This window comes from Musa acuminata, chromosome BXJ1-3 (genome assembly GCF_036884655.1).
Source record: "Musa acuminata AAA Group cultivar baxijiao chromosome BXJ1-3, Cavendish_Baxijiao_AAA, whole genome shotgun sequence".
In the NCBI taxonomy this organism is placed as follows: domain Eukaryota; kingdom Viridiplantae; phylum Streptophyta; class Magnoliopsida; order Zingiberales; family Musaceae; genus Musa; species Musa acuminata.
Window position 1 is genome coordinate 34,112,307 of NC_088329.1, and position 24,755 is coordinate 34,137,061.

At 43.0% G+C, this 24,755-nt stretch overlaps 1 non-coding gene across 1 annotated transcript; it reads right to left on the bottom strand.

Annotated features, from left to right (window-relative positions):
• Window positions 1-24,626: 24,626 nt before the first annotated feature.
• Window positions 24,627-24,699, bottom strand: TRNAA-AGC (transfer RNA alanine (anticodon AGC)). Its single transcript has one exon. It is a non-coding gene; the product is annotated as a tRNA-Ala (tRNA).
• Between the last annotated feature and the right edge of the window lie 56 nt (window positions 24,700-24,755).

The following is a 24,755-nucleotide window of genomic DNA, read 5'->3' on the forward strand; positions in this document are numbered from 1 at the left end:
ACCCTCTCAAGAATCTCAAGAGGTCCAATAAATCTTGGGTTTAACTTTCCTTTCTTCCCAAATCTTACAATGCCTTTAGAAGGGGAGACATTCAGGAATACAAAATCCCCGATTTGAAACTCAATATTTCATCTTCTGTTATCAACATAATTCTTTTGACTACTCTAAGCAGTCTTTAACCTTTTTTTTCTTATAAGTTGAATTTTCTCAATAGTCTATTGTACTTTTTCTGGTGCTAATAACTTTCTGTCGCCAATTTCTTCCCAACATATAGGCATCCTACACTTTCGCCCATATAAAGCTTCATAAGGAGCCATCTGAATATTTGAATGATAACTATTATTGTAAGTGAACTCAATAAGAGAGATATCTTTATCCCATTCACCTTTCCAATCCATAACATAGGCTCGAAGCAAATCCTCAAGTGTTTGAATGGTTCTTTCTGATTGACCATCAATTTGAGGGTGATAAGCAGTGCTAAACTTGACTTTAGTGCTAATAGATTCCTATAACCTTCTCCAAAATCTAGATAGAAATCTGGAGTCTCTGTCAGAGATTATCTCCTTTGGAATACCATGAAGTCTTACTATTTCATTTATATATATAAATCTGCAAGCCTATCAAAAGAATAAGTTATATTGATCGGTAGGAAATATGCAGATTTCGTTAACCTATTAATGATAACCCAAATAGCATCATGCTTTCTAGAAGTTCGGGGTAGTCCTGAAATAAAGTTCATGGCAATACATTCACATTTCCATTCAGGAATATCTAAAGGTTGCAACAAACCTCCAGGTCTTTGGTGTTTTGCTTTGATTTGCTGACAAGTCAAACACTTTGAAACATATATTGCAATCTCCTTCTTCATGCCTTCTCACCAATAATGACTTTGGAGATCTTTATACATCTTAGTGCTACCAGGATGCATGGTGTACTTTGAATTATGACCATCTCTCAGGATTTGAATTTTGATATCTGAGTCATTTGGAACATATATTCTATTCCTTAATCTCAATAGGCCATCCTCTGAAACTCGAAAATTCAGTTTCAATCCCTTTTCTACTTCATTCCTTAAGCAGATCAAGCGTCGATCACATAGTTGTCCTCCTTTAATTTGTTGAATGAGATCAGATTGCACTTGGATGGAGGCCATTAATATCATTGAGTCTTGCCCTTTTCTCAACATTCAAATCATAATTCTCTTCTAATAACTTCCATTGCTTCACAACCAAGGTCGCTATAAAACTTATAGATTTTCTACTAAGGGCCTATGCTATAACATTAGCTTTACCCGGGTGATAACGAATGGTACAATCATAATCCTTTAAAAGTTCTATCCATCTCCGCTGTCTCATGTTTAACTCTTCTTGAGTAAAAATATACTTTAAACGCTTATGATCAGTAAAGATTTCAAATGTTCGTCCATACAAGTAATGCCTCCAAATCTTTAGAGCAAAAACAATTGCTGCCAATTCCAAATCATGAGTTGGATAATTCAGTTCACAACTTTTTAGCTGTCTAGAAGCATAAGCAATCACTTTCCTTTCTTGCATCAAAACACATCCAAGGCCCTTTCTTGAGGCATCAGTGTAAACCATAAATCCCTCATCACCACTTGGAATAGTGAGAATAGGGGCACTAGTCAATCTCCTTTTTAACTCTTGAAAACTTTGCTCACAATCATTACCCCATACAAATTTCACATTCTTTTGAGTGAGTTTGGCGAGAGGTTGAGTGATTCAAGAAAATCCCTCCACAAATCTCCTATAATAACCCGTCATGCCCAAGAAGCTTCTAACTTCTGTCACGTTTGTTGGTACTTCCCACTTAACAACAGCTTCCATAAAAGCTGCAGGGGCATTAGTTAAACCAAAAGGCATCACTAAGAATTCATAGTGACCATATCGAGTTCTAAAAGCTGTTTTTGGAATATCCTCCTTCATGATCTTCAACTGATAGTAACCTAACCTTAAATCAATCTTGGAGAATACTTGTGTACCCTACAATTGATCAAACAAATCATCAATTCTAGGTAGGGGATACTTGTTTTTTTTATGGTCACCTGATTCAATTGTCTATAATCAATACAAAGCCTTAATGTTCCATCCTTCTTCTTAACTAATAGCACCGGAGCACCCAACGGTGAACACTGAGTCGAATGAAATCCTTATCTAATAGTTCTTGTAGTTCCTTTTTCAATTCCTCTAGCTCAAGTGGTGTCATTCCGTAAGGAGGCTTAGATATTGGGGTTGTCCCGGGGACCAAATCAATAGTAATTCACCCTCTCTATCTGGAGGTAAACCTAGCAAGTCATTTGGAAATACATCAGGCAAGGAGGTAAATCATGCCCAATACTCTCAAAATAAAAGATGGGATAATCTAGTATGCAAAAAGTGATCATTTTGTATAACAATCTATACTGGTATGATTGGAAGATAGTCAATTCATACTTAGTATAATATCAAAACTCCAAATATCTAGGAGAACCAAATCAGCAAGAAGTTCGTGTTCTCCAATAGAAATCAAACAAGATAACCAGATCGAGTTTGTTATCAAACAATCCCCAATAGCCGTATTTACATATAGCATATAATCCAGTGATTTAGATTGAATGCCCATGTGATAAGCAAAATATTGCAAATCAAATCATAGATGAGACACATGGTCAAACAAATATTTGCATTCTTTCATAACCATGAATAGTACCTTCGACCACTAATTCATAAGCTTTAGAATCATATTCCGTGATAACATACACTCTAACATGGGCTGATGATTTATGCGGCAGTGATTCTTTCTTCTTGTCCAAAGGGCAGTCTTTCATTTTATGATCCAAATTTTTATAAGCAAAATAGGCTCCAGTCACCTACAAATACAAACTTATTTCATAATTTAACTTGCATCATACACATGATTGAATCTTTTGTGGTAACTTTCCTTTTCAAATCGATGATGTCTTGACCCTCTTATTAACACATTCAGATTCATTTCTAATCTTTTTTTTTCTTTTTTTTTTGGTAAACTTGTCCTTTCTATTCCTGTCCTTGATCTCCAGAAATTCTTTTGATCATCAAAATAATTTTGTGCATTAAATATCTTCTCCAATCGTATCATCCATTTTTCTGCTACCAATGTATTAGGTTCACCACGCTTCTACCGCGCCACTCTTATTTAATATCCCCGATCAACCCTTTTTATCGTACTTAATTAATCAAAAGCAGGTGAAGTAGGAGGACTAAATGTCCTCGTCATCCTAGATTCCTAAAATGCATCAAAGAAAATTTCTACCGATCACTATGGTTCACTAGACCTCGATATATTTTGCACGTCAGTATATCAAATATTTTAGTGATCCTCAAACAATGCTCTGATACCACTCTGTCACGCCCCCCCCCCAGAATTTAATTCTCATTTAGGAGGTGTGAACCTAATTCAAGATTAATAATATTTAATTCAACAAACAATCCAGGATCCAATCACACATTTGAGGTCACTAAGAAAAACATTCAAGTCATTCACCTCTACAATCCACAATTCACAAAACCTGTGCAGTTTATAATCATACATCATGTCACTAGATGATTCTTAAAATCCAAAAGCAACTTAACTAAACCATAACTATATCATAAATCCATAAGCGCAGCAATTAATGCAATCACAAAACCAACATATACTACATGTTTATATCAGTACCCAGTTTAGACTTAACATTTCCAAAATCCTGACGTAAGAGGTACCTATCAAATATTTACAAGATACATCAATCTAGATTTGTCATTGATATTTCATTATACCCAAAAAGAACTTATACAACATCAACCTATCAAGTACAAAATATTTGCCCCAAAATCTTCTAGTCTTCCATTGCCTCAACCCAATTTACACATTTTAGTGAGCGATAAGCTATCCTGAAAAATTTATATAGCAACGGGGTGAGCATATAAAGCTCAGCAAATGACTAACATATCCATAGCAAAGAGGACAATTTTCAAACAAATGAGGTATCAAAATACAAAGCAGAGATACAGGATGAAACAGTAGCATGTTTTGTTTGAATGCAGAATTTCAATATCATATCGTTCGAAGCACGTTTTATTCATACAATCGAGGAAAGGTAATTGGAGCATATCATTGGCATAAGGAGCATATCGATGACATATGGTAGTTTTCAAGGTATAACAAAGACTTATAACATTTCATAAATATATCAAAGAACAAAACATGAATAGAAGCTCAAATGTCACATGACGATGCAAACATATCAATCTTATCCAAAGCATGTACAGAAACACATAACCAAAGCTCTGGATATCATATCAAACATACAGAAGGTGTAGTGGGATCTCAGTCAGAATGTGATTCATCCATTTCTGAATGACCACCTGACAAAAGTCTCCCACGTCTGGGAGCTCCATCCACCCACGTCTAGGTGAAGTCAAAGGGGGCCGGCAGAGCATCGCAGGCTCTAAGCACATACCCACATAGCGAGCAACAAGCGCATATCCCACATAGCGGGATCCCACATAGCGGGCAACAAGCGTATATCCTTTACCATTTCTGGCAAGGGTCCAGACAATCCCACACACCAGAGTACAAGAGGGCAGTTTTAACAATAAGCAGCATATATCGGAAGCACACGCGGAACAACAAAGCGTACATGTGCCTTTACGAGTCAATCCGAAGTAAGCAATAATCTTTCACAAGTATATTCAGATTTGAAAGGAAGCAAAAGCAAGAGCATACAAGGATTTCAAGAAATCACATATAGCTCAATTGAAATAAGAAAGTTAGGTGAATACAATGGCCAACGAAATGAAACTGGAAGAGGCACATTTCAAAAGCAAATGCGGAACAATGGGATGCATGTGCCGAATTACGATGCAAACATGAACTTTAGATGATAGCTGCAGATATACAAATAAATAAAGGACTAAAGTATACAGGAATTTAAGATAATAATGTAAAGCTTAACTGAAGTAAGAGTTTTTTGCCAAAATCGATTTCCAAAGGAAAGTAACAAGGAAAGCCGAAATCGACCAAAGCTCGATTCTGGCAGAATTTGATAGGAACATTGTATGAACTATTTGGATAACCAATTATGCTCCAATTTATACAAAATAGGTGTCATTAGAAAGCTTTTCAATCTAGTTTTATGCTAATCAAGTTTTACAAGATTTGGAATTTACAACTGGAAGTTACAGATAATTTCGCAGCGAAAGGTCTGAAAATATTAGCTCTGTTTTACTGAATCCATAGGGTCGATGAAAGCAGATGTTTCAGTTAGCAATTGTACTCCAAAAATTTCAAATCAGGTATATACAGAAAGAATTTTGAGTCTAGCTTCGAATAAAACATACTTTGTATGAATCTGAGTTCACAACAGAAAGTTATAAGTAGTTAAGCAACAAGAGGTCAGAAATTTCGGTCCCTATTTTGTAGAATCTGTAGGGTTAATTTAAACATAAGTCTTAGTAGGCATTTAAACTCCAAATTATTCGATCTTTATATCAAAATAAATATTTTCTTATCTAATTTCAAATGGAACAGGTTTTGTCTAAATCAGACTTTATTACAAAATGTTATGACCGAAACATTGCATAGAGGTCAGATTACCGAAAAATTACAGATTCATAACTTTATATCAAAACGAAAGAAGGTCTGGTTCCCAGTTGAAATCTTTCAAATTTTACAGAATAAAAATGAAAACAGAGATTAAGGTTACTGTGGGATGGGGTTAGAACACTTGCCTTCAAATTATTTGATTCCCAAATGTGAGAAAATTGATGAAAAACCTCAAGCTCTTCTTCTTCTTCTCCTTCTTCTTCTTCTTCTTCTTCTCTCAAACTCACGTTGGCTGCAACTCTTCAGGTTTGTTTTCTTTAACCTTTCATCTAATTATTTAGGTTTTGGCTAATACAAAAGTTGCAAGGTGTCATGCATGCATGAAAGGGGCTAGGTGTCATCTTTAGAGCAAAGATAAGTGGCACAACCTTATGTTAGTTAGTGACACATGTCCACTATATTATTTTTTTTTTCTTTTTTTTTCTTTCTTTTTTTTTTCTAACTTAAATCTGAATCTTTCATAAATTATATCAAACTTCTAATATTTACTCTTAGGTCCCTAGCCATAAACCTTTAATATAATATCATTTAATATAAAATAATTATTAAATAATCCTTATTTTTACAAACAAACCTTTTACTAAATTTTTAAAAATGGGGGATGTTACAAAGAATCACAGAAAAAGATCAGGATTTCGGTGTAAGTTCCTGTTCTTTTAGTGTTGAATGGGTGGGGTATTTATAGGCCCCAACCCAATTCAAATTTGGAGCTCAAAACTGTTAATTCCCAAAATTCCGGGATCAGGCGGTTGCACCTCCTGATTGGAGCGGTTGCATCGCCTAGCAAAGCTCGAAGACTGAGCCTCTAGGCGGTGCTACCTCCTGTCAAGGGCGATTGCACCTCCTGCTAGAGCTCAAAGACCGAGCTCAGGCAGTTGCACCTCCTGACTGAGGCGGTTGCACCGCCTGGCAGAGCTCGAAGAGCGAGCTCAGGCGGTGCCACCTCCTATCAGGGGAGGTTGCACCGCCCAGTCTCGCTCGGAGACTGAGCCCCAGGCGGTGCTATCGCCTGGCTGGAGCGGTTGCACCTCCCAATCTCGCTCGGAGACTAAGCCCAGGCGGTGCAACCTCCTGCCTTGGGCGGTTCAACCGCCTAGCAAAAATCAAGGTCCGAATGGGTTGATCCATTCAGCCCAATTTGGGTTTTTCAGGGGCCTAATTGCCCCAAGATTAAGTTAATGGGATCATCTCCCATTTCCAACTTAATCAATGTGCTAACTATGATTTTTCCTAAGACATTTACTGCAACTTGCTCCGGTGCGTCAATCGCTTCTTCCGGTAAGCTTCCGGTGAACTTCCGTCGATCATCCGATGAACCCTCGGTGATGCCCCTGCGAACTTCCGGCAAACTCCTGGACTTGCGACGATTCACTTGGCGAGTTCCGACGAGCTTCTTTGGCAAGCTTATGGACTTCTCGGATTTGTTCCCGCAGAACCTCCGACGACTATCCGAACTTCCGTCGAACTCTCGAACTCCCAACGTGATCATTGTCTTGACTCCGGCGCAACTCCTGCTGCATGTCTCACTTTCATCGTAGTTAATCCTGCACACTTATCTCAACATATAGATTAGATAACAAATGACAATTGACTTCATCATCAAAATCTGAGATTCAACATTAAAGGCATGTATAGGTTTGATAGAAATCAGTGAAAGTTTGCTGCAGAATTGTGTTGTCTTGTAAGAGCAGAATTATCGTTGAAGAAACAGCGGTTTCTCGATGAAATCTCCACAAAAAATTTGAGAGATTTGATGAGGGAATTGACAGCAATATCTCAGTTTATATGATAGCAAGGATGTCCAATTTAATGAAGAAAATTTCGGCAGTAATAGTAAGAAAATTAGTGTAAGTTGCGATAGCAGAATTCTCATCGAAAATTTTCAGCAACTTACGATGAAAATTTGCAGCAATATAGGAACGAAATTTTTTTTTTTTTGGATTTTTGAATAGGGATAAATAAATTGCAGCAGCATTAAGGTAGGAAACTAGAACCTATTGCAATTCACGGGGAGATCAAAGGATGATCTGCGGTGGTGGAGATGACGGTGGAATTTGGCGACGATCTTTTAAGCAATTGTGGGAATTGCTTTGGGCGGTTGTGGAGGGTTGATGGATGGTTGTGGAAGGGCAGCGAGACGCCAAGAATGCTACTATGATACCAGGTGTTAGAACCCTTGCAGATTCTAAACTTGGGGTTGATCTCTTTAGGGGATCGGCCTCTTTGGAACTCTATAGGGGTTCCTCCCTCCAAGTTGCTGCTCAAAGGCTGCAAAAAAGATTCATCTATTGCTTAAGAAAAGAGGAGGAATACATGGCTATTTATAGGGCTTCTAAACCCTAACTCCTAATAGGACTCCTACTTAAGACTCTTACTTTTAACCAACTCCTAATAGGACTCCTACTCAAGACTCCTATTCTCTTACAACTCTTAATTCTTCTCTAAGAAAAAACCTCCTACATGAATGTCCCTCTCAATTAGGACTCTCCTAGCTAGAGTCCTAACAGAATGTCCCTCTCAATTAGGACTCTCCTAGCTAGAGTCCTAACAGTCCTTAAGGAGCTCCGCTGCTTTGCTCCCTTGCTCACGATCCCGCCTCGGCTCCATTTACCTTCTCCTCCTTCCTCGAGTCACGATCTCTCCCTTCGCCTTGCTCGTATCAAATGATTTACCCCTTTCGCTCTCTCTTTGTCTATCGTTCGCCTCGAGGCCCCCGAGGCCATGGTCGGGATTCGCCCCCTTCGCTAACGCAAAGTCGTCAGCGTGTTAGGATATAAAGAAGAACAAATATTGTATATGAACAAATACAAGCAGACCGTAACACATAATGGAATTAAATAGAAATTATAATAAAATAGGACACCAAGATTTACATGGAAAACCCCTCCAACGTGAAAGGTAAAAACCATGGGCCAAACCAAAGATAATCCACTATAAGAATAATGAATATACAAATCTCATAGTCTTTTGCTCAAAACCCAAGCAACAATCTCAAGAGAATAATTGGGATACAAGGATTACATCACTGTGAATGACAAACTCAAGAGCAAACGAGGAGTAGGTCGGGAGGGAGAAGCCCGAGAGCAAACGACGGACCCGAGAGGTCCACCCGGGCAAAGCATCCCTGCACCCAGTCGAATCGCACCACCCCACTACGAACCTGACACCGTATCATCTGACTCGGTGGACAGCTCACTTCGAGCCTAGCTGTCCTGAGTCAACCAACGCTTGGACGAGCTCCAATGCGAGTTTCGAAAATCATAGAGCGAGTCCTGCGAAAGCAACTCAGGAGGATCCCCCTTTACTAAGGAAGTACAGGACAAGCCGGTATCCCTCAACTTTAGGCTACCAACATTGGAGACATACGATGGCGGCTCTGATCCCACGAAGCACATCTCCGCATTCTGGGCTTAGATGACCCTCTACGACACCCCCGACGCATTGATGTGCCGGGCATTTCCAACTACCCTGAGGTGACTGGCACGAGCATGGTTCAGCCGGCTACGCCAATCCTCAGTCTCATCCTTGACCAGCTCGCCAGGGAGTTCGAGCAGAACTTCCTCGCCAGCGTGCGACCTAGGCCCTCCATGGCCACCCTGCTCGTGCTATCTCAGCGCGAAGACGAGTCGCTCTCCCAGTTAGTGGCATGTTTTGCCATCGAAATCTAGGGATTCCCGGATGCTCACCCCTCGTTAATCATGCAAGCATTTCTGATGGGTTTGAAGCCTTCGAGGTTCTTCTGGTCGTTGATCGAGAAGCTGCCAGTAACCATCTCTGAAATGCTCTAGCGTGCCAACCAGTACGTCGCCGCGGAAGCATTGGTGGCGAGGAAGCACACAGACAGCAAGAGGCTAAGGGCAGAACAATCCCGAGGAGCGACCTCAGTAGCCCCAGTGTGACTCTGCCGGAGGCCCGACCGACAAGAGTTACTACTACCGAGGCCGCCGCCTCTTCCCCTGAATACGTCTCATACTGAGATCTTTCTCCAAGTTAGGGAGAAGGGTCTCTTGTGACACCCTCGTCCCATGAGAGCCACTCACAATGATCGATCCAAATATTGCAGGTTCCACCGAGACTACGGCCATGACACGGAGGACTGCCACGACCTCCAGAATCAAATCGAGGAACTAATCCAGAAAGGTCACCTCAGGCGCTATCTCGAGGAACCCCAAGAAGCAACTCCACACCCCAGGAGACCTGTTGAAAGGCAAATCGTTGACCCTCGTGAGGGGCCCATAGTGCCGATACCACTGGAGCCTCCTAAGCAACTCACCGAGGTACCCCTGAAAAGGAGCCAACCCGATCGGACCATCAAGGTCGGGACAACGCTCCCCGAAGAAGATCAGCTCCACCTCGTCGACTTCCTAAGGAAAAACACTGACATATTCGCATGGTCCCCCGAGGAGATGCCCAGGATTGACCCAGAAGTGGCCCAGCACTGGCTCAACATCGACCCCGAGGCTCGGCCAGTGAGACAAAAACCAAGGAAGTTCGCACTAGACCGACAGAAGGTACTCAGCGAGGAGGTCGACCGCCTTAAGAGAGCCAGATTCATTACCGATGTTCAATACCCTCGATGGTTGTCGAATGTAGTCCTCGTTAAGAAGTCCAATGGAAGCTGGAGGATATGTCTTGATTACACCGATCTCAATCGGGCATGCCCTAAAGACTGTTATCCACTTCCCATGATAGATCAATTAGATGACGCTACTGCAGGACATGAACTCCTCACGTTCATGGATGCATTCTCGGGCTACAACCAAATTCATATGGTGACTCAGGATCGAGAGAGCACTACCTTCGTCACCAACAGAGGGGCATATTGCTACAAAGTAATGCCCTTCGGCCTGAAAAATGCTAGAGCGACTTACCAAAGGATGGTCAACAAACTCTTCAAGCACCAGTTGGGGAGGAACATGGAAGTATACGTGGATGACATGATCGTGAAGAGCAAGGCCGCAAGCACGCACTTGACCGACCTAGCAGAAACGTTTCAAACGCTTAGGCGGTTCAATATGCGTTTGAACCCTGCGAAGTGTGTCTTCGGGGTCGGCTCGGGGAAGTTCCTCGGCTTTATCATTCACCAAAGGGGGATAGATGCCAACCCAGAAAAGGTGTGGGCCATAACCAAGATGCGCTCCCCCCGCTCGGTCAAGGAGGTGCAGTGACTCGCTAGGAAGTTGGCAACCCTCAGCTGGTTCGTGTCGTGCTCAAGCGACAAGTGCCTCCCTTTTTCCCGGGCTCTACAATGAGCCAACGACTTTACATGGATCTCAGAGTTCGAGGAAGCCTTTGAAAGCTTGAAGACGTGCCTCACCCGCTTGCCCCGACTCGCTTCGTCTGAGCCGGGCGAAACCCTCAGACTCTACTTGGCGGCCTTGGCGCAAGTAGTCAGCTCGGTGTTAGTTCGGGAGATACCCCCAACGCAGCAACTTGTATATTACATCAGCCATATTCTCGTCGGGCCTGAGGCGTGGTACTCCCCGATCGAGAAGCTAACCCTCGCTCTGATGAAGACGGCCCGAAAGTTGCAGCCCTACTTCCAAGCCCACGCAATCAAAGTAATCACCGACCAGCCGCTACGATAGATCCTTTCCAACTTCGATGCATCAGGTCGCATTCTGCAATGGTCGATCGAGCTTAGTGAATTGGACATTCAGGACTCCCCAGCACTATCGTTAAAGCTCAGGTACTGGTTGACTTTATTTCCAAGCTATCTCCTGAAGACCATGCTATGGGGCAGGGGAACAACAAAAACGCATGGACCTTATACGTGGATGGCTCATCCACCACCGGATCGGGCTTATCCTCACGAGCCCGTCAGGAGAAACCTACAAGAGGTCGCTCTAGTTGCAATTCCGAGCCACCAACAACGAGGCTGAGTACGAGGTGCTACTTCATGGCCTGCGCCTCGCTCTGGAGATGCATATTGACAACCTCGAAGTCTTCAGTGACTCCTAGCTGGTAACGGGACACGTCAATGGGAGCTGCGAAGCCCGGAACCCAACGATGGCATCGTACCTAGTGGAGGCAAAGCGGCTCGCCCACTGCTTCAACCACCTCTCAATCGCTAGAATACCTCGGGCACATAATACGCGGGCTGACGCGCTAGCCAGATCGGCCTCCACCCGCAGCCCGGCATCGGCTCCAACGACTGAGTCTGTGACGGATCCGACGGTAACCACTCTTGGGGTCGCCACAACAGACGTACCGTCGAGCTGGATGGAGGAGATCCTCCGCTTCAAGAAGGACGGAAAGGAGCCCGATGACCCGACGGCCATGAGACAGTTAAGATGAACACAAGCCTAGGACTACGTAGTCGACAGAAGGCTATACCGAAGGGCCTTCTCCCAACCTCTCTTATGCTGCCTCGTGCCAACGGAAGCTGAGACGGTCCTCGCCGAGCTCCACAAAGGGATCTATGGGGAGCACGTCGGGGGACGAACCTTGGCCTTCAAGACTCTCTAACAAGGGTACTACTAGCCAACCATGTGTCGGGACGCCATGTCATACGTGCAGCAATGCCAATAGTGCCAAAGGCACGCCCGACTGTAACACCAGCTAGCAGTTCCTCTCTCCTCGATGGATGCAACCTGGCCTTTCGAGCAATGGGGGCTCGATCTCCTTAGACCTTTTACTCCAACATCGGGGCAGTGGTGCTTTCTTATAGTCAGGGTCGGCTACTTCGCGAAGTGGGTTGAGGCAGAGCCCTTGGCTTCCATTACCGAGAAGCAGATCCGAAGCTTCACATGGAAGAACATCATCACCTGGTTCGGGATCCCAAAGGCTATCATCACCGACAACGGAGCTCAATTCAACAATGCTAACTTCAATGCCTATTGCTAGTCATACAGGATCCAACTGTGGTTTATCTCGGTTGTGCACCCCCAAACCAACGGCCAGACCTAAGTGATGAATCAGGCAATTCTGGAAGGCCTCAAGAGGAGGATCTCGGGTGCGCACGGGGCCTGGGTGAATGAACTTCCCAGTGTCTTATGGGCAATGCGAACAACTCCCAAAACTACCTCGGGGGAGTCTTTGTTCAACTTGGCGTTCAGGACCGAAGCGGTCCTTCCATCCGAGATGGTGTTCCCCACCCTGCGCATCTCAAATTACGAACAAGAAGACTCCGAGATAGGCCTACGAGCAAACTTAGACCTCCTCGAAGAAAGGAGAGCCAAGGCATATCTACGTACCTTGGCATATAAGAAAGCAACAACTTGGGTATATAACCACAAAGTCCATCTGTGGCAAATCAAGGTCAGGGACCTCATCCTCCGAAAGGTGGAGGTGAGTGACCCGACCCGAGCCAAGGGAAAGCTCGCGCCTAACTGGGAAGGCCCATATCGAGTCTACGACATGGTCCAAAAGGAGACCTACCGACTTGAGACTTTGGAACGGAGCCCCTTGCCGAGGACGTGGAATGCGGCAAACCTAAAGAAGTTTTACCCATAAAAGAAGTAAGTCGGGATGCAGAGAAGACATGCGGAGCACGCGCACCCACAGTCAGAATTTCAAAATAAAAGTGCTTCTTAATGAAAGAGGAAATATACATGGTGGTCGGTTGGTACAGTTCCAAACCTGACCAAAACAAAGGAAAGCAAGTGTAGCCCCTGGCTCAGGGGGGGGAGTCTCGGGCTCGTCATCGAAGGGGACGTTCGCTGGCATGTCGACGTCCTGATCTGTCGGGTTGTCAGCAAATGGGTCCGACTCCAGCTCTAGGTCCAGGTAATTTACCCGGAAGTGAGCACAGGCCACCTGATACCTGCACTCGTACATGGCCCGCCCTGACCTCACCAGGCCATGCTCAAACCCAATGGACGCTTTGTACCCAGCGATCGCCTCCTCGACCTTCTTGGGCAATGCCAGCCGCTCCTCCTTCAGAATCTCTTCAGCGACCCGGGCCGAGGACCTGGTAGTCTCGACATCGTAGGAGAGGGTCAGTCGCTCGTCATCTAGTGATTTGATGAGTGACTGGCTTTCTTCCAACTCAGTCTTCAAACGAGCCACCTCCTCACCCAGTGCCGAGGCACGCTCTTTGGCCGCGGCAATGGCCTCTGGCCCCCCCCAGCTCTTAGATCCAGGTTCTCCAGCCGGAGGGCAGCGTAGGTCTTCGACTGGCGCCCGATCACCTGCCCAACATCGAGGACCCGGTCAATCAGCACCATGTCATAGTGCTGGTTCTGCACGAAGGTCAGTGTCAGCACCCATGCAAGAGGGGATCGAGTAAGGAAAGGAAGCCACCACTTACTCAGACGAGCGACTTGGCCGCCCACTCTGCCAGCACTTCGAAGGGGGAGCTGTATAGGTCCTTGGCTATGACCCGGTGGAGGTCCCCTCAGATGAGCTCCTGAGCAGTTGGCCCGTCACCCCAGATGCGACTGTCGGCCTTGAGGGTCGACCATCAAGTGGCGTAGGGGGCCCCCGGCTCCCCGATCGGAAGATCAGCCATATTCAGGGCCTGGTACTACTCACCATCGGCCCAGGAGTAGACGTGACATAGCTCCCATATCGGCATCAGGCGCGTCAGCTCCCTCTTGGAAGGGTCACTATCGGACGACCCGGCCGACCCCTTCCCCTTCACGCTCCCCGAGCCCTCAACCTAGGGAGCAGCCCCCAGCAATTCTAGGACGGCGCTCGAGCAAGTGGCCGAGCCCACAGGCGTCTTCCGAGCCACAGTCTTCATCTTCTTCGGAGGGCGCCCCACTGCCGGAGATGCCCGCGCCCTCTTCAGTGTGCCTTCCAGCAGGGCAACCCCACCTCCGGAACCCTCCCCGTCCCAAGATGGGGGCTCGGTGACCTTGATGCTGGGCGTCTTCTTCATTGATCACAGGTCCACCATTTCTACAAAAAATAGCAGCGGTCAGATGGTTTATTGACGAGAGAACGAGCCATCATATGTGAATGGCCATACCCCCGGTGGCGGGGCTCAGCTCTGCTTCGACCATCCACTCCTCGGTCATCTCCTTAATTACCCGAGAAGAGGATAGGATACCCCTCAATCAATCCACGACCGTTGTTTCTCCGTCAGAGAGTAACGGGGCGACGTTGTCGATGGTCCGGAAGGCCCACCCAGTGCTGAAGCCCCATTCTATACTACAACTAATAAAGAAGAAACACTTCTTCCAACCTTTATTGTTGGAAGGTGCACCGCTGATCTTGAAACCGCCACGGGCGGTTAGGTAATACCTGCCTTGCCCCCTGCATAGGCGAAAGCAGGCCAATAAGAGGGCACGGGATGGCTCGATCCCAGCCCCCCGACACTCCTAGATGAAGGCCACCAAGTAGCGCCATGAGTTTGGCGACATTAGGGATGGCGAGATCCCCTAAAAGCAAAGACAGTCCCTGATGACGGGGTGCATCGAGAACCACAACCCCACCTCAAGCACCCCCATGGTCAACTCGAACCTGTCGGGAAATCGATCGTACGGCCGCTGCCCAGGCCGAGGGGCGTGCAAGCCGTAACACTCCAGGATGCGGTAGAGGTCCTGGAGCACTCTCGAAAGGTCCTCGGTCACCACCGAGTCCACGTCATGCTACGACTTGAGAGCCTCAAGCGCAGTAGAGCTCCCTGAGGCCTCCGAGGAGGCACTACCCGAAAAAACACTAACCACTTCGTCCTGTGGACTCCCAGAAGAAGGAGAAGGAGAAGGAGATCGGGACGAAGATGAAGATGAAGACGAAGACGAAGACGGAGACATCCCGACCTCAAAGTTGCAAGAAAGAAGTCGGGGACGAATGATTGAAGCAAAGATGATGGCGGAGTTGCAAGAAAGAAGCCAAGGTGTGGGACGGAGGACAGATGGCAAGGGTGATGGCAACCGCTCTGGGTGGGGTTTATAAAAGGCGGGTTGCCCACTGTGAGGCGACGATTGGGGCTCCCCGAGGAGAGAAACAGTCGCAGCATTTAAGACCCATCATGACCCCTCGGATCCGCTAGATTCGCCTGCCTGCCCACAATACCAATCCGATGCCCAAGCCACGCCTCGCGGCCTGTCCAAATGCCCGAGTTGCATCTCGACCAATCCAATGCCCGAGCCATGCCTCGTGGCCAGTCTAAATGCCCGAGTCGCATCTCGGCCAATCCGACTCCCGAGCCACACCTCGCTAGACTAAACCATTAATCGAGTCGCTCCACGTCGATAACCGAGTCACTCCACATCAATCTCCGACTTACGACTCATCAAATCTCTAACCAAGTCGCTCCACGTCGATCTTCGACTTGCAACTCATCGGTCGTAACTCCGTGCCATGCCAAAACCAGTTATCTGACCTACGACGTGTCGGTCTCGCCGGCCGTAACTCTGAGCCGCACCAAAACTAGTTATCCGACCTACGACGCGTCAATCTCATCATATCTGATCCCAACCGCCTGATCAGCGGAGTCTACCCTCCTCGAGGCACGGGGCACTACCCCTCCAAACCATCCCACGACGAGCCAATCCAGCTTCCCCTCACAAGCAGCTAGCACAATCGCATCACTCTGACTCAGGCATACCTCCCGACCCATTAGGGACCCCGCGGCACACCTTGGAGGGGGGGAGAGAAGTGATAAAGCATATTTTGGGCCCCCGACAAGTCACCGCCTATGTCACACGCCAAGTCACAGCCGATGTCAAAATCTGATGTCACACGCTGTTAGAATTCGATGTTGCACGCCAAGTCGGGATCCGTACCGAGACACTGTGTGACACGACTCATCCCGAGAGCTCGGGGCGATGTCGTCTAATGCTACTCCGACATTATCCAAGACGCCAGCTGATCTGAAACGTTGTCCCATCCCACAAGGGTCAGCGGCCATACCGAACCGATGCACAACCGACCATTGCACAATGGTATAAGAACCCCTGGCAGGCATCCGGCCAGGAGGGGAGAAAAAAAGGAGCTAATTTAATCCTCTACTGACTTGCTTGTCGGAGGGGCCAAAGTCGGGGATCACCTGACGAGGACCATTTTTGCAAGGGAATGACCACCCGAATCGTGATCGTCCCAACTCGGGGATTTAAGTTCGACGCGCAAGGGCGAGCTGCCAACCGGTCTGTGTTGAATCTCAGATTTTGATGATGAAACTAATTGATTGTGTTTAGATGTTTAAAAGCATTTTGAATGATGCAGGTCTACTCAATCAGGATTAGACAGTTAACGCAGGAGGAATTGATGTTGCGTCGGAGGAGATCACGTTAGGATATTGGATGGCAGAAGGCTTCGGACATTGGGCATCGGGCCAAGAGCGGAATTACGCCAAGGATATCGGGGTTGCGGAGGTCAACCGCCGATTAGGCAACAAGCCGCAAGGGAGGACGATGCGCCGAAGAATCAGATGAAGCGCCAACCAATGACATGCCGGGCAACAGAATGTTAATTCGCTTTGTAATAATTGTCTAGATCGGAGTAGAGTTTTGGCTTGTGTGTGCAGGATTAACTATGATAACGATGAAGACATAAAGTAAAATAAAGTATCGGAGTCAAGCGCGAAGGATTTGTTGCGAGTTCGAGAGTTCGACGAAAGTTCGAAGGTTCGTCGGGAATGCTGCCGGAACTAGCCGAGAATGAGTAGGGAGCTTGCCGAAGGGTTTTTCGGAAGCTTGCCAAAAGGTTCGTTGGAAGTTCGCGGAGCTCGCCGAGAAAGATCGGAGCTTGCTGAAGAAGCTCGTTGGAACTCGCTAAGATCAAATCGTGAAGTCTAGGAGCTTGCCGGGAGTCTACAGAATGGTTTCCGAGAGTTTATCGGAAGACCGTCGGAAGTTCGTCGGAAGCTCGCCGGAAGAAGTCTTGACTTACGGACTTTATAATAGCTTAGAAAATGTCTTTAAATTCGTAGTTAGCATGTTAATTAGGGTTATGATTAGGTGTTAATCTTATAACCCAAGTAGGGGCCAATTGGGCCCGAGTTCGGACTGGTTTGGGCCAAGTTTGGAGCCTAACCAGTGAGCTGAATTGGCCTAGGCGGTGGCACCGCCTAGACTGGGCGGTAGCACCGCCCAGCACCCGAGAGCTGGGCGGTGGCACCGCTTGACTGGGTGATGGCACCGCGAGTCCACTGTTAGTGTCAGACACTGACAGGCAGTGGCACCGCCACTAACAGGCGGTGGCACCGTCGACCTCGGAAACCAAGGAGAATTCAAATTTTGGAGCCCAAATTTGAATCCTATTGAGGCCTATAAATACCCCTCAAATCTCAGCTGAGATTACAACTTTTTGAGAAGCAATTGATTGAGAGAAAGGTCTTAGAAAAGTCTTAGCTAGTCTTGTTTTCAATTTGCTAGTGTTCACCTCCTTCTTTCTTGCTGAAAATCTGTAAGAGAGTGAACCGTTTGTAAAAAGTTGTAAGAGGGGTATTTACCCTTCCCCTTCAAGAGATTTGTTAGTGGAAGGTGGAAACCTCATCGAAGAGGGGCCTCGCAAGTGGATGTAGGTCATTTGACCGAACCACTTTAAAATCGACGTGATCTCTGGTTTGCATTTACTTATTGTCATTTATCTTACTGCAAACCATTTGCACTTTGATGCTCTACTTCTTTGCCTCCTTCTTACGTATCCCTTCAAGTTAAAATGCAATTGAAACGGTTTCAAACGAAACGTTGCATTTATCGTACGAAGTTTCCGAAAGTGTTTAAATCGTCAAAAGTTTATCGTACTTTACCGCTGCACTAATTCACCCCCCCCTCTTAGTGCTGCTCCGATCCTTACAATTGCTATCATAGCCTGGTATTTCTCATTTCGGACTTACACCCGAGAGAAATGACTCTTCATGGCTTTCAAGAGGGCTTATCGGTTTTTCGTCCACCGTTGTTTAACGGATTGGACTACACTTATTGGAAAACTCGAATGAGAGTTTTCTTGACTTCTATAAATTTGGATTTATGGAATATCATTGAAAACGGTTTTCAACTTCCCTCTAAACCGATGAACGAATGGTCGGATTTGGAGAAGAAGTATTTTTCTTTAAACGCAAAGGCTATGAATGCCTTATTTTGTGCTTTGGACAAAAATGAGTTTAATCGGATTTCTACGTGCGAAACGGCTTTTGATATTTGGCGAACACTTGAAATCACGCACGAGGGAACTAGTAGAGTCAAAGACTCGAAAGTTAACATTTTATTGCATGATTTTAAGCTTTTTCGAATGCAACCAAGTGAGACTATAGGCGACATGTATACCCGTTTCACGGATGTCGACAATAATCTAAGAGTTCTTGGTAAATCTTTTTCAAATTTTGATCTCGTAAGCAAGATCTTAAGATCCCTTCCAAAAAGGTGGGATCCTAAAATAACCGCAATACAAGAAACAAAAGATTTAAATATTTTTCCACTTGAAGAACTAATTGGTTCATTGATGACATATGAAATGGTGTACAAAACACATGATGAACATGATGAACAAAATCACCTTCCAAAGAACAGGAAGGATTTGGAACTCCGGTCAAATGAATACCACTTGAGTGATGACTCAAGTGATGAGGACAATGATGAACTTGAATTTCGAACACTAAATCTTAATAAGTTTATTAAACATAAATCTAAAATAAATAATGAACTTGATTGAGGAAGAGGCCAAAGAAGAGGAAGGCAACCAAGGATGAATCAAGAACTTCCAAAGGTAAAACGGCGAATTGGGCTTTGACGGGCTTCGACTACAAGGTAAGTAACTCAACTCTCTTGAATTATTTTGAAATTACTTGAACTCTTTCATGAGTACTTAATTTAGAATAGGAAATAAAAAATTATTTTTCAAAAATTATATCATGTTTTTCTTTTTTGCATCTTTGAAAAATTTAAAATTTGATCATGAAAAGTATATTGCTAAGGTTTCATGCATGTTATGTTTTGAAATATTGAATGATATATGCAACATTAGGGATGATAATTATATGATATGTGATAGTGCTTAGGATTAATCCATGCATGTGTATCTTGATGATTTTACACTATTACATGCCTTAATAACATGTTAGAAATTATGTGTTTTGGATACAAAAATATCCATGATCATGAGCATTTTTAATTTCATGATTGAATTTGGAAATCTATAGCAAAACCATGTCCGAATGCATGAAAGTGTTAAATTTTATTTTCGGATTTTTTTGATCCTAACAATTCATTTTTTAGAATTTATTGATCTTGATGGTTTTACGATGAAATTCATTTTTCGATCCTAAATGTTGATGCATGTTTTTATTTAATATAAATGAAAAAGCATGCTAACATGAAATCAATCACTTAAAATGAAATACCTAAAAAAGGGAAAATATATTATTAATGAAATCATGAATCTACTTATGTTACGAATTTTGTGAACCATAAAAATGATTTTTGGTGATTTGAATTTGAATGAGTTTTATCCAAAATCATGATCTTGATTCCATGATATTTACAAATTAAGACTTATTATGAATCAAGATTTTTTCATTAATCGATCTCCTAAGATTTTCTTTTGATTAATTATGAGTAGTTTTTTTTTTCAAAAAGAAATCATGTCTTTTGGTATTCACATGTTCTAATCTTTCATGATATGATTTTTATGCAATTCCTTGTATTCATGAAATGCTTATCACATCACCCAATTACTTTCTTCTTGATATTCCTTACGTGGTGATATAAAAGTATGCATGAAAAACTCTTGATATTATTTTGATGCATACAAATGAAAAGTTATGATTATGAATGGTAGGATGAAATTTGACAAGTTAATACCATCATGATTTGAAACATTTATGATTTGAAATTATGCATGCAATTTCTTTTTATTGTGATGATATATTCAATATGAAAAATGGTATCATACATGAAAATAGTGATAAATATTTTGAAAATAAATGTTTGTATCATGTTAGATGATTTTACATTTTGTGCATGATGAGCTATAGTGATGATTGAAACAATGATTGAAATGATATGAATGATGATTTGGAATCATGCATATAATGATGAGTTTATATGTTTTGAAAATATATATGATGATTTTGTATTATGCATGCAATAATGATGCACGCGGTGATGAAATATTCATGATAAAATTATTATTTTGATATTCATAACTTGAATCTTCTTTTCTTTTTGCCAATGACAAAGGGGGAGAAAGAGTTGCTAATATGCTATCTTGAATTGATATAAAGGGTCATCTCAAAGAGAAATTAGCTACCTTGCACAAGTCAAAAAAAAAAAAAGCAAAAACTTGCTTACCTTCTTGCACATCTAAAGAAAAGATACAAATGTAACACTTGCCAAATTGTTTGCTTGCCTCATGTAAAATATGGTCCCTTGTTAGTTTGGTTTTTTGCTAAGGAAGCAAAAATGACACTTCTCAAAAGAGAATAAAGAGCTTGCTTTCTTTAACATCTTTAATTTGCTAGCTAGCATGATGTACAATTTGCTATCTTGAACATTACAAATAAATACTATCATGCAGATTGCAAAGAAAAGCAAATATGCCAACTTGCATATCTTTAAATTTGCTAGCTTCTATGTAGTAAAACTTGCATATCGTAAAAGTTGCTAGCTTGTAGAGAAGCAAAGAATTGCTATCTCGAAAGAAGCAAAAATGCAAAACTTAGAAAACTTGCAACAAAATTGCTCTTGCCATGCTTTGTATCAAAAATAGGTTGATATCCTTAAAAGCATCGCATTAAATTTTTTAGTATCGTAATATATCACATGTATCGCAAATTGAAATTTTTGAGACTATTATCATATCATGTTTAACAATTGATGTCTTTCATGACATAATTTCTTTGCATTTTTGCCTTGTATATATCATGTGATGATTGAAATATTGATTGATGCAAATTCATAATTTATGTAAAAGTCTAAATCATTGGTTCCTCTCCTTCTTTTCGGCAATGACATAGGGGGAGAAAAATTGCTAGCTCAAGGCAAATGTTGGTTAGCTTGTACTCTTCCCTTCTTTTCGACAAAAACAAAGGGGAGAAAGCTTTTGCTAGTTAGAACATGCAAAGAAAAGCAAAGTGCAATCTTGCACAAGAAGCAAGTGTTGAATTGCCATGATTGAACTTAAGAATCTTACTATGCTTTTGTGTTTATATGTTGTGATGAAAATCTAGCTTCATGTTACAAAAACTTGAATATCTTTTAAAATAGCTAGAGCTACTTCTCCTTTTTATTGATGACATAGGGGGAGAAGTATATTGATGACTTCATGAATTGAATATTATATATATATTTGCATGATGGTTTAAATGTTTTTCATAACATGTGATGAATGTTACTTGGATTTGGGATAATACAAGTGTTCTATCAATGGCATATTGATAGGGGGAGTTTAGTTAAACTCCGGGGAGTTAATGTTAACTCCATTAGTTATCAATTAGTTATCATCATCAAAAAGGGGGAGATTGTTGAATCTCGGATTTTGATGATGAAACTAATTGATTGTGTTTAGATGTTTAAAAGTATTTTGAGTGATGCAGGTCTACTCGACCATGATTAGACAGTTAACGCAGGAGGAATTGACATTGTGCCGGAGGAGATCACGTTAGGATATTGGATGGCAGAAGGCTTCGAACGTCGGGCATCGGGCCAAGAGCATAATTGCGCCAAGGATATTGGGGTTGTGGAGATCAATCGCCGATTGGGCAACAAGCCGCAAGAGAGGGCGATGCGCCAAAGAATCAGACGAAGCGCCAACCAATGACGTGCCGGGCAACAGAATGTCAATTCGCTTTGTAATAATTGTCTAGATCGGAGTAGAGTTTTGGCTTGTGTGTGCAGGATTAACTGCGATAACGATGAAGACATAAAGCGAAATAAAGTATCGGAGTCAAGCGCGAAGGATTTGTTGCGAGTTCAAGAGTTCGACGGAAGTCCGAAGGTTCGTCGAGAATGCTGCCGAAACTAGCCGAGAATGAGTAGGGAGCTTGCCGAAGGGTTTTTCAGAAGCTTGCCAAAAGGTTCGTTGGAAGTTCGCGGAGCTCGCCGAGAAAGATCGGAGCTTGCTAAAGAAGCTCGTTGGAACTCGCCAAGATCAAATCGTGAAGTCTAGGAGCTTGTCGGGAGTCCGTAGAATGGTTTCCGAGAGTTTATCGGAAGACCGTCGGAAGTTCGTCGGAAGCTCGCCGGAAGAAGTCTTGACTTACAGACTTTGTAATAGCTTAGAAAATGTCTTTAAATTCGTAGTTAGCATGTTAATTAGGGTTAGGATTATGTGTTAATCCTATAACCCAAGTAGGGGCCAATTGGGCCCGAGTTCGGACTGGTTTGGGCCAAGTTTGGAGCCAACCAGTGAGCTGAATTGGCCTAGGCGGTAGCACCACCTAGACTGGGCGGTAGCACCGCCCAGCACCCGAGAGCTGGGCGGTGGCACCGCTTGACTGGGCGATGGCACCGCCAGTCCACTGTCAGTGTCAGACACTAACAGACGGTGGCACTGCTGGCCTCGGAAACCAAAGAGAATTCAAATTTTGGAGCCCAAATTTGAATCCTCTTGAGGCCTATAAATACTCCTCAAATCTCAGTTGAGATTATAACTTTTTGAGAAGCAATTGATTGAGAGAAAGGTCTTAGAAAAGTCTTAGCTAGTCTTATTTTCAATTTGCTAGTGTTCACCTCCTTCTTTCTTGTTGAAAATCTGTAAGAGAGTGAACCGTTTGTAAAAAGTTATAAGAGGGGTATTTACCCTTCCCCTTCAAGAGATTTACTAGTGGAAGGTGGGAGCCTCATCGAAGAGGGGCCTCGCAAGTGGATGTAGGTCATTTGACCGAACCACTTTAAAATCGGCGTGATCTCTGGTTTGCATTTACTTATTGTCATTTATATTACTGTAAACCATTTGCACTTTGATGCTCTACTTCTTTGTCTCCTTCTTACGTATCTCTTCAAGTTAAAACGCAATTGAAACGGTTTCAAATGAAACGTTGCATTTATCGTACGAAGTTTCCGAAAATGTTTAAATCGTCAAAAGTTTATCGTACTTTACCGCTGCAATAATTCATCCCCCCTCTTAGTGCCGCTCCGATCCTAACAGTCCGGAGGCCCACAAACGCTACTAAGCACCCCATCCCGAAGACACGATCACCTCGTCATCCAGCTCAGGCAATAGAAGGCTCCCGACATTGATCCGTGGACCAAACCGTGTTGACTCATCAGCCACGATATTTTTATTCACTAACAGGAGGAGGCATGGGAACATTCAAAGAAGGTGTGCTTCAAGGAATCGAAGTGTCGTGCCGACGGCAGATATAACAAATATCGGATTGCTTGTCGAGAAATCTATGCATCTAAGAAGAAGTAGGAAGTCTACTTCAATGGAGTTTTCAAATATAATTTTGAACTCGAGGTGAAACATTAAGACACCATATATCATCTTTTAGCTTCACCATTGGTCGAGGGTAAGTGACTTTACTCGAAGTTTTGTCATGAATGATATTAACAATATATCAAAAGTTTGAAACCTAATCATTGTTGAAGAAAATAGACCATTTACAAAAATTGAGTAGAATCAATACATGAAGATCCCTAAACATTAATATTGTGGCTACTGTCTTCTAAACTCAAATTTATAAAGTAAAATACCTTACCAATTCCACTTGAGAGATGTGTTGAAGTCTCAAGGGTTGGGGAGACTGTATCTAATCACAAAAAAATTAAACACGAAAGGTATTTTTTTATATTTAAAATATAAATTATTTTGGTTAGCTCTAAGAGATATATATATTCTTTATTAATAATGTGCATAGATTTATAAGAGAAAGAGTTATTCCAAAGCTAGTCTTTTCTTATAATAATCCATAACATTAGTTTTTTATTATAATATAATAATTTTTTATTATATTTCATATAAACATAAATATATAATTTATGCATTTTTTTTAAAAAAATATTAAATCAATTGTAGGAAAATAAATAGAAAATTAATAATTTCAAATTATATTTCATATAAACATAAATATATAATTTATGCATATTTTTTTAAAAAAATATTAAATCAATTGTAGGAAAATAAATAGAAAATTAATAATTTCAAATGGTTTAATAAATCAATGAGTAAATTGGAGATGCGGGGTATCGATCCCCGTACCTCTCGCATGCTAAGCGAGCGCTCTACCATCTGAGCTACATCCCCTTGCTTATTACTCATGTTAAATACCTCTTATGGTTAATGCTATTAAACATTAAAAT